Source organism: Aegilops tauschii, chromosome 5 (genome assembly GCF_002575655.3).
Source record: "Aegilops tauschii subsp. strangulata cultivar AL8/78 chromosome 5, Aet v6.0, whole genome shotgun sequence".
NCBI lineage: Eukaryota > Viridiplantae > Streptophyta > Magnoliopsida > Poales > Poaceae > Aegilops > Aegilops tauschii.
Window position 1 is genome coordinate 512,545,581 of NC_053039.3, and position 12,267 is coordinate 512,557,847.

Below are 12,267 nucleotides of genomic sequence, written 5' to 3' on the forward strand. Positions count from 1 at the left end.
TTGTTGTTCACTTTGAGTCGCCGTTGCCAAACCACTGGGGCCCCGCCACCGCCATCGGCCATGCGGGCTTTGCCCGGCATCGTCATCAGGCAGCGGTGGGGGGAGCTGAGATTAGAGAGAGAGGTCGCAAGGAAACCAGATCGAGCTCGCCACCGTACTCATTCCTATTTTTCATATCATATTCATTGCTCTTACATAGCATCTTAAGGCTAAAGTTAGATTAGTGAAGCTTACTGCATGCACTCGCGTAACCGGAGATTGCTCGCCGCATCAATCAATCGATGATGCTTGCGGATCAAACAAGACATTGTTTCAACCACCTCATGTGATCATCCAACGACCAATTTCAACTTTCCCCCATGAAAAACCACGACCAATTTCAACCACCCCTCGAGAAGTCAAATTGTCTGACCGCCCTGGGCTGCAACCCCCTTTCAATTGTTGTCGCTTGTTGATGATGCCCCATGATCACCAACAACTCCTACTGTCGTGGATTTAACACGGCAGATGCCCTTGTGAAAGGATTTAGGTGTGGAGCCATCGCAACGTAGGTTAGCTCAAAGGGGTTGAATGGGATAAAGGACACCGAGGTTTACCCAGGTTCGGCCCCTCACAACGAGGTAAAAGCCTACGTCCTGCTTCTAGTTGTATTGCTTGAGTTTTGATTACAAGGGAGCGATCATGCTTGGCCTAACTATCGATCGGTTGTTTTCTTGAGTTAACCCGCCGCCGGGTCTCGCCTTTATATACATAGGCCGAGGCTCCGGGGCTTACAAGAGTCCGGGCCGGATCACACAACGTGACCAGCTCGATTTCTAAGTCGCCTTGCCTTACCAGGCAAGTCATTATCGGGCGGCTTACACTTCCGGGTCTTAGGCCTCCAACTGGCCCGCCTCTTAAGCCGCCACCTGTCTTCATACTTCGTCTTCTTGGACATTCTTGGGCCTTCTTCATATTAAGTCGCCAACGGTGTAGCCTGAAGGAAATATGCCCTAGAGGCAATAATAAAGTTATTATTTATTTCCTCATATCATGATAAATGTTTATTATTCATGCTAGAATTGTATTAACCGGAAACATAATACATGTGTGAATACATAGACAAACATAGTGTCACTAGTATGCCTCTACTTTACTAGCTCATTGATCAAAGATGGTTGAGTCTCCTAGCCATAGACATGAGTTGTCATTTGATTAACGGGATCACATCATTAGGAGAATGATGTGATTGACTTGACCCATTTCGTTAGCTTAGCACTTGATCGTTTAGTTTACTGCTATTGTTTTCTCCATGACTTATACATGTTCCTATGACTATGAGATTATGCAACTCCCGAATACCGGAGGAACACTTTGTGTGCTACCAAACGTCACAACGTAACTGGATGATTATAAAGGTGCTCTACAGGTGTCTCCGATGGTGTTCGTTGAGTTGGCATAGATCGAGAATAGGATTTGTCACTCCGATTGTCGGAGAGGTAACTCTGGGCCCTCTCGGTAATGCACATCACTATAAGCCTTGCAAGCAATGTGACTAATCATTTAGTTACGGGATGATGCACTACAGAACGAGTAAAGAGACTTGCTGGTAACAAGATTGAGCTAGGTATTGAGATACCGACGATTGAATCTCGGGCAAGTAACATACCGATGACAAAGGGAACAACGTATGTTGTTATGCGGTTTGACCGATAAAGATCTTCGTAGAATATGTAGGAGCCAATATGAGCATCCAGGTTCCGCTATTGGTTATTGACCGGAGACGTGTCTCGGTCATGTCTACATAGTTCTCGAACCCGTAGGGTCCGCACGCTTAAAGTTCTGTGACGATCGGTATTATGAGTTTTTGTGTTTTGATGTACCGAAGGTAGTTCGGAGTCCCGGATATGATCACAGACAAGACGAGGAATCTCGAAATGGTCGAGACGTAAAGATCGATATATTGGAAGCCTATATTTGGACATCGGAATGGTTCCGGGTGAAATCGGGATTTTACCGGAGTACCGGGAGGTTAACGGAACCCCCCGGTAATTGTATGGGCCTTAATGGGCCATAGTGGGGAGAGAGAGAGAGAGAGAGAGAGAGAGAGGAGGCCAGGGCAGGCCACGCGCCCCCTTCCCCTCTGGTCTGAATTGGACTAGGAGGGGGGCGGTGCCCCCCTTTCCATCCTCCCTCTCTCCCCCTTCCTTCTCTCCTAGTCCAACTAGGGAAGGGGCGGGAATCCTACTCCCGGTGGGAGTAGGACTCCTCCAGGGCGCGCCATAGCTTGGCCGGCCCTCCCCCCTCCTCCACTCCTTTATATACGTGGCCAGGGGGCACCCCATAGACACACAAGTTGATCATTGATCTCTCTTACCCGTGTGTGGTGCCCCCTTCCACCATAATCCACCTTGGTCAGATCGTAGCGGTGCTTAGGCGAAGCCCTGCATCGGTAGCTTCATCAACATCGTCATCACACCGTCGTGCTGACGAAGCACTTACCTGAAGCTCTACTGGATCGTGAGTTCGCGGGACGTCACTGAGTTGAACGTGTGCTGAACGCGGAGGTGCCGTACGTTCGGTACTGAGGATCGGTCGATCGTGAAGACGTACAACTACATCAACCGCGTTGTCATAATGCTTCTGCTTACGGTCTACGAGGGTATATAGACGACACTCTCCCCTCTCGTTGTTATGCATCACCATGATCTTGCGTGTGCGTAGGAAAATTTTGAAATTACTATGTTCCCCAACAGTGGCATCCGAGCCAGGTTTATGCGTAGATGTTATATGCACGAGTAGAACACAAGTGAGTTGTGGGCGATACAAGTCATACTGCTTACCAGCATGTCATACTTTGGTTCGGCGGTATTGTTGGATGAAGCGGCCCGGACCGACATTACGCGTACGCTTACGCGAGACTGGTTCTACCGATGTGCTTTGCACACAGGTGGCTGGCGGATGTCAGTTTCTCCAACTTTAGTTGAACCGAGTGTGACTATGCCCGGTCCTTGTTGAAGGTTAAAACAGCACTAACTTGACGAAATATCGTTGTGGTTTTGATGCGTAGGTAAGAACGATTCTTGCTCAGCCCATAGCAGCCACGTAAAACTTGCAACAACAAAGTAGAGGACGTCTAACTTGTTTTTGCAGGGCATGTTGTGAACTTGTGATGTGATATGGTCAAGACATGATGCTATATTTTATTGTTGAGATGATCATGTTTTGTAATGGAGTTATCGGCAACTGGCAGGAGCCATATGGTTGTCACTTTATTGTATGAAATGCAATCGCCATGTAATTGCTTTACTTTATCACTAAGCGGTAGCGATAGTCGTAGAAGCAATAGTTGGCGAGATAACAACGACGCTTCGATGGAGATCAAGGTGTCGCACCGGTGATGATGGTGATCATGACGGTGCTTTGGAGATGGAGATCAAAGGCACAAGATGATGATGGCCATATCATATCACTTATATTGATTGCATGTGATGTTTATCCTTTATGCATCCTATTCTGCTTTGATTGACGGTAGCATTATAAGATGATCTCTCACTAAAAATTTCAAGGTACAAGTGTTCTCCCTGAGTATGCACCGTTGCCAAAGTTCGTCGTGCCTAGACACCACATGATGATCGGGTGTGATAAGCTCAACGTTCTTATACAACGGGTGCAAGCTAGTTTTTGCACACGCAGAATACTCGGGTTAAACTTGACGAGCCTAGCATATGCAGATATGGCCTCGGAACACTAAGACCGAAAGGTCGAACGTGAATCATATAGTAGATATGATCAACATAGTGATGTTCACCATTGAAAACTACTCCATTTCACGTGAAGATCAGTTATGGTTTAGTTGATTTGGATCACGTGATCACTTAGATGATAAGAGAGATGTCTATCTAAGTGGGAGTTGATATGTCTCCAATGTATCTATAATTTTTTATTGTTCCATGCTATATTATATTCTGTTTTGGATGATTAATGGGCTTTATTATACACTTTTATATTATTTTTGGGACTAACCTATTAACCGGAGGCCCAGCCCAAATTGCTGGTTTTTTTTGCCTATTTCAGTGTTTCGCAGAGAAAGAATATCAAACGGAGTCCAAACGGAATGAAACCTTCGGGAACGTGATTTTCGGAACAAACGTGATCCCGAGGACTTGGAGTGGACGTCAAGCAATAGACGAGGAAGCCATGAGGTAGGGGGTGCGCCTACCCCCTGGGCGCGCCCTCCACCCTCGTGGGCCCCTCGTTGCTCCACCGATGTACTTCTTCCTCCTATATATACCCATATACCCTGGAAACATCATATACGGAGCAAAAAACCCTATTTCCACCGCCGCAACCTTCTGTACCCGTGAGATCCCATCTTGGGGCCTTTTCCGGTGCTCCGCCGGAGGGGGCATTGATCATGGAGACCTTCTACATCAACACCATAGCCTCTCCGATGATGTGTGAGTAGTTTACCTCAGACCTTCGGGTCCATAGTTATTAGCTAGATGGCTTCTTCTCTCTCTCTTTGGATCTCAATACAAAGTTCTCCTCGATCTTCTTGGAGATCTATTCGATGTAATCTTCTTTTGCGGTGTGTTTGTTGAGATCCGATGAATTGTGGGTTTATGATCAAGTTTATCTATGAACAATATTTGAATCTCCTCTGAATTCTTTTATGTATGATTGGTTATCTTTGCAAGTCTCTTCGAATTATCAGTTTGGTTTGGCCTACTAGATTGATCTTTCTTGCAATGGGAGAAGTGCTTACCTTTGGGTTCAATCTTGCGGTGTCCTTTCCCAGTGACAGCAGGGGCAGCAAGGCACGTATTGTATTTTTGCCATCGAGGATAAAAAGATGGGGTTTATATCATATTGCATGAGTTTATCCCTCTACATCATGTCATGTTGCTTAAAGCATTACTCTGTTCTTACGAACTTAATACTCTAGATGCATGCTGGATAGCGGTCGATGTGTGGAGTAATAGTAGTAGATGCAGAATCGTTTCGGTCTACTTGTCACGGACGTGATGCCTATATACATTATCATACCTAGATATTCTCATAACTATGCTCAATTCTATCAATTGCTCGACAGTAATTCGTTTACCCACCGTAATACTTATGCTATCTTGAGAGAAGCCACTAGTGAAACCTATGGCCCCCGGGTCTATTTTCCATCATATTAATCTTCCAACACTTAGCTATTTCTATTGCCGTTTATTTTACTTTGCATCTTTATTTCTCTTTATCATAAAAATGCCAAAAATATTATCTTATCATATCTATCAGATCTCACTCTCGTAAGTGACCGTGAAGGCATTGACAACCCCTTTATCGCGTTGGTTGTGAGGTTTTTATTTGTTTGTGTAGGTGCGTGGGACTTGAGCGTGGTCTCCTACTGGATTGATACCTTGGTTCTCAAAAACTGAGGGAAATACTTACGCTACTTTACTGCATCACCCTTTCCTCTTCAAGGGAAAACCAACGCAGTGCTCAAGAGGTAGCAAGAAGGATTTCTGGCGCCGTTGCCGGGGAGTCTACGCACAAGTCAAGACATACCAAGTACCCATCACAAACTCTTATCCCTCGCATTACATTATTTGCCATTTGTCTCTCGTTTTCCTCTCCCCCACTTCACCCTTGCCATTTTATTCGCCCTCTCTTTTCCGTTCGTCGCTTTCTTGCTTGCCTTGTCATTATGGCTAGTGCTCTATCTACTCCGTTGTCTCCCGAGTTTGAAGTTCTTCACTTCAAACAAAGACAAGGAGAAAACTTGAAAGATGCTTGGTTTAGAATGATGTAATCTTATCGTAATTGTACCCTAGAGGTGAACTTTAGAATTTTGCTTCGCAATTTTTATGTTGGACTGAATATGTCTCATAGACAACTCTTGGATTGCGTTGCCAAAGGCAATTTTATCGAAATTGATCCCAGTATTGCACATGAAATTATAGAGGCTATAGTGGGAACACTACCTCAACAAATAGGGCCTCATCATACCCAGGAAGAAACGCAAGTTTTTGAGAAAATTTGCGAAGTAACGAAAATTTTACAAAAATCTCTTGAACCTCTTAAGAGTGTTAGTGGAAATCTTCACCGCATGAATATGTTGATTACTCTTTGCAATAAGCGGTTGGATTCTTTAGATATGAAAATCTCGGAATATGAAGGGAAGCGTAAAGAACCTCCCGGATTCGAGCATAACTCCGCTAAAAAATTAAAGACCCAAGATGACAATACCTAGATCTATCCTTGTTTTTATGCCTAGCTAGGGGCGTTAAACGATAGCGCTTGTTGGGAGGCAACCCAATTTTATTTTAGTTTTTTGATTTTTGCTTCTGTGTAGGAATAAATATTTGATCTAGCCTCTGGTTAGATTTGTTTTTATGTTTTAATTAGTGTTTGTGCCAAGTTAAATCTATAGGATCTTCTTGGATGATAGTTATTTGATCTTGCTGAAAATTCCAGAAACTTTCTGTTCACGAAAACAATTGTTAAAAATCACCAGAACGTGATAAAATACTGATTCCAATTTCAATAGATCAATAAACAAATTATCTAGGTCTTCCTATTTTGGTGGATTTTTCTGAGTTCCAGAAGTTTGCGTTAGTTACAGATTACTACAGACTGTTCTGTTTTTGACAGATTCTGTTTTTCGTGTGTTGTTTGCTTATTTTGATGACTCTATGGCTAGTAAAATAGTTTATAAACCATAGAGAAGTTGGAATACAGTAGGTTTAACACCAATATAAATAAATAATGAGTTCAATACAGTACCTTGAAGTGGTGTTTTGTTTTCTTTCGCTAACGGAGCTCACGAGATTTTCTGTTAAGTTTTGTGTTGTGAAGTTTTCAAGTTTTGGGTAAGGATTTGATGGATTATGAAACAAGGAGTGGCAAGAGCCTAAGCTTGGGGATGCCCATGGCACCCCAAGGTAATCTAAGGACACCAAAAAGCCAAATCTTGGGGATGCCCCGGAAGGCATCCCCTCTTTCGTCTTCGTCCATCGGTAACTTTACTTGCAGCTATATTTGTATTCACCACATGATAAGTGTTTTGCTTGGAGCGTCTTGTATGATTTGAGTCTTTGCTTTTTAGTTTACCACAATCATCCTTGCTGTACACACCTTTTGAGAGAGACACACATGATTCGGAATTTATTAGAATAATCTATGTGCTTCACTTATATCTTTTGAGCTATATAGTTTTCGCTCTAGTGCTTCACTTATATTTTTTAGAGCACGGCGGTGGTTTTGTTTTATAGAAACTATTGTTCTCTCATGCTTCACTTATATTATTTTGAGAGTCCTACAAAACAGCATGGTAATTTTCTTTAATTGTGAAATTAGTCCTAATATGCTAGGTATTCAAGATTAGTAAAAACTTTCTTATGAGTGTGTTGAATACTAAGAGAAGTTTGATGCTTGATGATTGTTTTGAGATACGGAGGTTGTGATATTAAAGTTGTGCTAGCTGAGTAGTTGTGAATTTGAGAAATACTTGTGTTGAAGTTTGCAAATCCCGTAGCAGGCACGTATGGTAAACGTTGTGTAACAAATTTGAAACATGAGGTGTTCTTTGATTGTCCTCCTTATGAGTGGCGGTCGGGGACGAGCGATGGTCTTTTCCTACCAATCTATCCCCCTAGGAGCATGCGCGTAGTGCTTGGTTTTTGATGACTTGTAGATTTTTGCAATAAGTATGTGAGTTCTTTATGACTAATGGTGAGTCCATGGATTATACGCACTCTTACCCTTCCATCATTGCTAGCCTCTTCGGTACCGTGCATTGCCCTTTCTCACCTTGAGAGTTGGTGCAAACTTCGCCGGTGCATCCAAACCCCGTGATACGATACGCTCTATCACACATAAGCCTCCTTATATCTTCCTCAAAACAGCCACCATACCTACCTATTATGGCATTTCCATAGCCATTCCGAGATATATTGGCATGCAACTTTCCACCTTTTCGTTTATCATGACACGTTCATCATTGTCATATTGCCTTGCATGATCATGTAGTTGACATCGTATTTGTGGCAAAGCCACCATGCATATTATTTCATACATGTCACTCTTGATTCATTGCCCTTCCCGGTACACCGCCGGAGGCATTCATATAGAGTCATACTTTGTTCTAGTATCGAGTTGTAATCATTGAGTTGTAAATAAATAGAAGTGTGATGATCATCATTCATGGAGCATTGTCCCAAAAAAATAAAAAATAAAGAGAAAGGCCAAAAGAAAAAAAGAAGGGCCCAAAAAAAGGGGCAATGCTACTATCTTTTTCCATACTTGTGCTTCAAAGTAGCACCATGATCCCTTTGATAGATAGTCTCTTGTTTTGTCACTTTCATATACTAGTGGGAATTTTTCACTATAGAACTTGGCTTGTATATTCCAACAATGGGCTTCCTCAAATGCCCTAGGTCTTCATGAGCAAGCAAGTTGGATGCACACCCACTTAGTTTCTTTTGTTGATCTTTCATACATTTATAGCTCTAGTGCATCCGTTGCATGGCAATCCCTACTCCTTGCATTGACATCAATCGATGGGCATCTCCATAGCCCGTTGATTAGCCGCGTTGATGTGAGACTTTCTCCTTTTTTTTCTTCTCCACATAACCCCCATCATTATATTCTATTCCACCCATAGTGCTATATCCATGGCTCATGCTCATGTATTGCGTGAAAGTTGAAAAAAGTTTGAGATTACTAAAGTATGAAACAATTGCTTGGCTTGTCATCGGGGTTGTGCATGATGAGAGCATTCTTGTGTGACGAAAATGGAGCATGACCAAACTATATGATTTTGTAGGGATGAACTTTCTTTGGCCATGTTATTTTGAGAAGACATAATTGCTTCGTTAGTATGCTTGAAGTATTATTACTTTTATGTCAATATTAAACTTTTATCTTGAATCTTTCGGATCTAAATATTCATACCACAATTCCACATCAAAAATTCTGTTTTTATCATTTACCTACTCGAGGACGAGCAGGAATTAAGCTTGGGGATGCTTGATACGTCTCCAACGTATCTATATTTTTTTATTGTTCCATGCTATATTATATTCTGTTTTGGATGATTAATGGGCTTTATTATACACTTTTATATTATTTTTGGGACTAACCTATTAACCGGAGGCCCAGCCCAAATTGCTTTTTTTTGCCTATTTCAGTGTTTCGCAGAAAAAGAATATCAAACGGAGACCAAACGGAATGAAACCTTCGGGAACATGATTTTCGGAACAAACGTGATCCAGAGGACTCGGAGTGGACGTCAAGCAACAGACGAGGAAGCCACGAGGTAGGGGGGCGCGCCTACCCCCCTGGACGCGCCCTCCACCCTTGTGGGCCCCTCGTTGCTCCACCGACGTACTTCTTCCTCCTATATATACCCATATACCCTGGAAACATCATATACGGAGCAAAAACCCTATTTCCACCGCCGCAACCTTCTGTACGCGTGAGATCCCATCTTGGGGCCTTTTCCGGCGCTCCGCCGGAGGGGGCATTGATCACAGAGGGCTTCTACATCAACACCATAGCCTCTCCGATGATGTGTGAGTAGTTTACCTCAGACCTTCGGGTCCATAGTTATTAGCTAGATGGCTTCTTCTCTCTCTTTGGATGTCAATACAGAGTTCTCCTCGATCTTCTTGGAGATCTATTCAATGTAATCTTCTTTTGCGGTGTGTTTGTCGAGATCCGATGAATTGTGGGTTTATGATCAAGTTTATCTATGAACAATATTTGAATCTCCTCTGAATTCTTTTATGTATGATTGGTTATCTTTGCAAGTCTCTTTGAATTATCAGTTTGGTTTGGCCTACTAGATTGATCTTTCTTGCAATGGGAGAAGTGCTTAGCTTTGGGTTCAATGTTGCGGTGTCCTTTCCCAGTGACAGCAGGGGCAGCAAGGCACGTATTGTATTGTTGCCATCGAGGATAAAAAGATGGGGTTTATATCATATTGCATGAGTTTATCCCTCTACATCATGTCATCTTGCTTAAAGCATTACTCTGTTCTTATGAACTTAATACTCTAGATGCATGCTGGATAGCGGTCGATGTGTGGAGTAATAGTAGTAGATGCAGCATCGTTTCGGTCTACTTGTCACGGACGTGATGCCTATATACATGATCATACCTAGATATTCTCATAACTATGCTCAATTCTATCAATTGCTCGACAGTAATTCGTTTACCCACCGTAATACTTATGCTATCTTGAGAGAAGCCACTAGTGAAACCTATGGCCCCCGGGTCTATTTTCCATCATATTAATCTTCCAACACTTAGCTATTTCTATTGCCGTTTATTTTACTTTGCATCTTTATTTCTCTTTATCATAAAAATGCCAAAAATATTATCTTATCATATCTATCAGATCTCACTCTCGTAAGTGACCGTGAAGGGATTGACAACCCCTTTATCGCGTTGGTTGCGAGGTTCCTATTTGTTTGTGTAGGTGCGTGGGACTCGAGCGTGGTCTCTGTTAGAAGGGAGAGAGAGGGATTGTTGCGGAATATGATGGATGTATTATTGAGCCTCGAGGGCGAGTATATATTGAGTACAAGACTTGGAGGGCAAGACGCCTCTCCTGGAGATAAGGTAGGAGACGGATTACAAATCCTAGACTACCAAATACAAGTATCCCAAATATATCTCTAACATCCCCCCACAGTCGTAGCGGTAGCGTTGCGAACAACAGGAGCGTCGCGGACGGTCAGACTGGAGAGAATAGCAGCCGACGGACTGACATCCCCCCGCAGTCCTAGCGGGAGCGTCGTGGACGGTGTCGCGTCGCGGACGCGTTGACTGTAGAGGAAGCCGACGAGTTGCTCAAGCGGATGATAGCCCTTTGTGCCGATGTTGATGTAGCCGAGAGCGTAGGGTGGTGTAACCGTGGTCGAGGTAGCCGTGCGAAGAACGCCGTGGTCGATGTCGAGTCGAGGTAGCCGGTGTCAAGGGAGTCGCCGTGGAGCCGCAGGCGCAAGGAGGCGCCGAGTTAGTCATGGGCGCAGTGGTGTCGAAGAAGTGATGCGCCAGGAAGGAGAATGGTGTTGACGACGCGTCGCGCTGGGTTTGCCAACCCCGGGGACACATCGTAGACGAAGGCACGCGTTGGTGTTGGCAGCACCGGGCATGCGTAGACGGTCGAAGACGAAGTTGACGAAGCACCGCACCAGGCTTGCCAGGCCCGGGGACACGTCGTGGACGAAGGCATGCGGCGGTGTTGCCAGCACCGGGCATGCGTAGACTGGGACCTGCACGAGCTATACGCCATGTCGAAGAGGTCGGAGAGGCCAGCAGAGAAGGACTCGACGACGGTTGCGGCGCCAATCGGCGCGGGGCCAATGTCGCCCGCGGTTGTCGGAGTAGATGAAGCGGTCGGGGTAGATGACGGCGACGCTGGCGACGAGCTGGTGCTGGACAAAGACGAAGTGGGGTGGACGGGCGGCGGCGGCAGCTACGGAGGTAGCCGCGGCGGCGGCCAAAGAAGAGCGGCGGCGGCGGCCTAACGGCGGCGACGGCGGCTAGGTTAGGAGTGCGGCGGCGGTGCTCGAAGTAGGCGAAGAACCCTGACAGCGTGACGAAGACCGGCACGGACGGTGGCGTTCCCGCGCCAAGGGAGACGGCACGGTGCATACCACGGGAGGTCGACGCGCGGTGACGGCGGAGTGGACCGCGGGCCGCGGCGCTACGGCCCAAGGGGCGACGCAGCAGCGGCAGGCGGGTCGGGGCAACGCCGGGAAGACCTTGGTGTGATGGCCGGGACCGCGGGCCGCGACGCTATGGCCCGAAGGGGCGACGCAACGGCGGTTCGCGAGTCGGTGCAACCGCGGGGATGGCCTCGGGACGGCGGCGTGGACCGCATGCCACGCTCGCTACGGCCCGACGGGGCGACGCAGCGGCGGTGCGAGGGTCGATGCAGCCACGGGACGGCCTAGAGCGGACGCCCTCGGGGTGGCGGGGGACCGCGGGCCGCGGCACTACGGCCTGAAGGGGCAACGCTGCGGTGACGCGGGTCGGTCCAGCCGGGAGAAGAACCACGGGGCGGCGGCGCTGCGGCCCGACGGGGCGATGCAGCGGCAGCCCGATGCTCGATCGGTGGAGAGGCGCGCTGAACTCGGGGACGATCTTCACGGGACCTACGGAGGCGCGCGTAACCGACGGGCCAGGTCGGTCGCGCGGCGTAGATGAGGCGGATCGCGGCGGCGAGCGGGTGATCAAGCCGATCGCACGCGAGGTCGGGGACGCCGCTCGGTGGAGGCGAAGTCC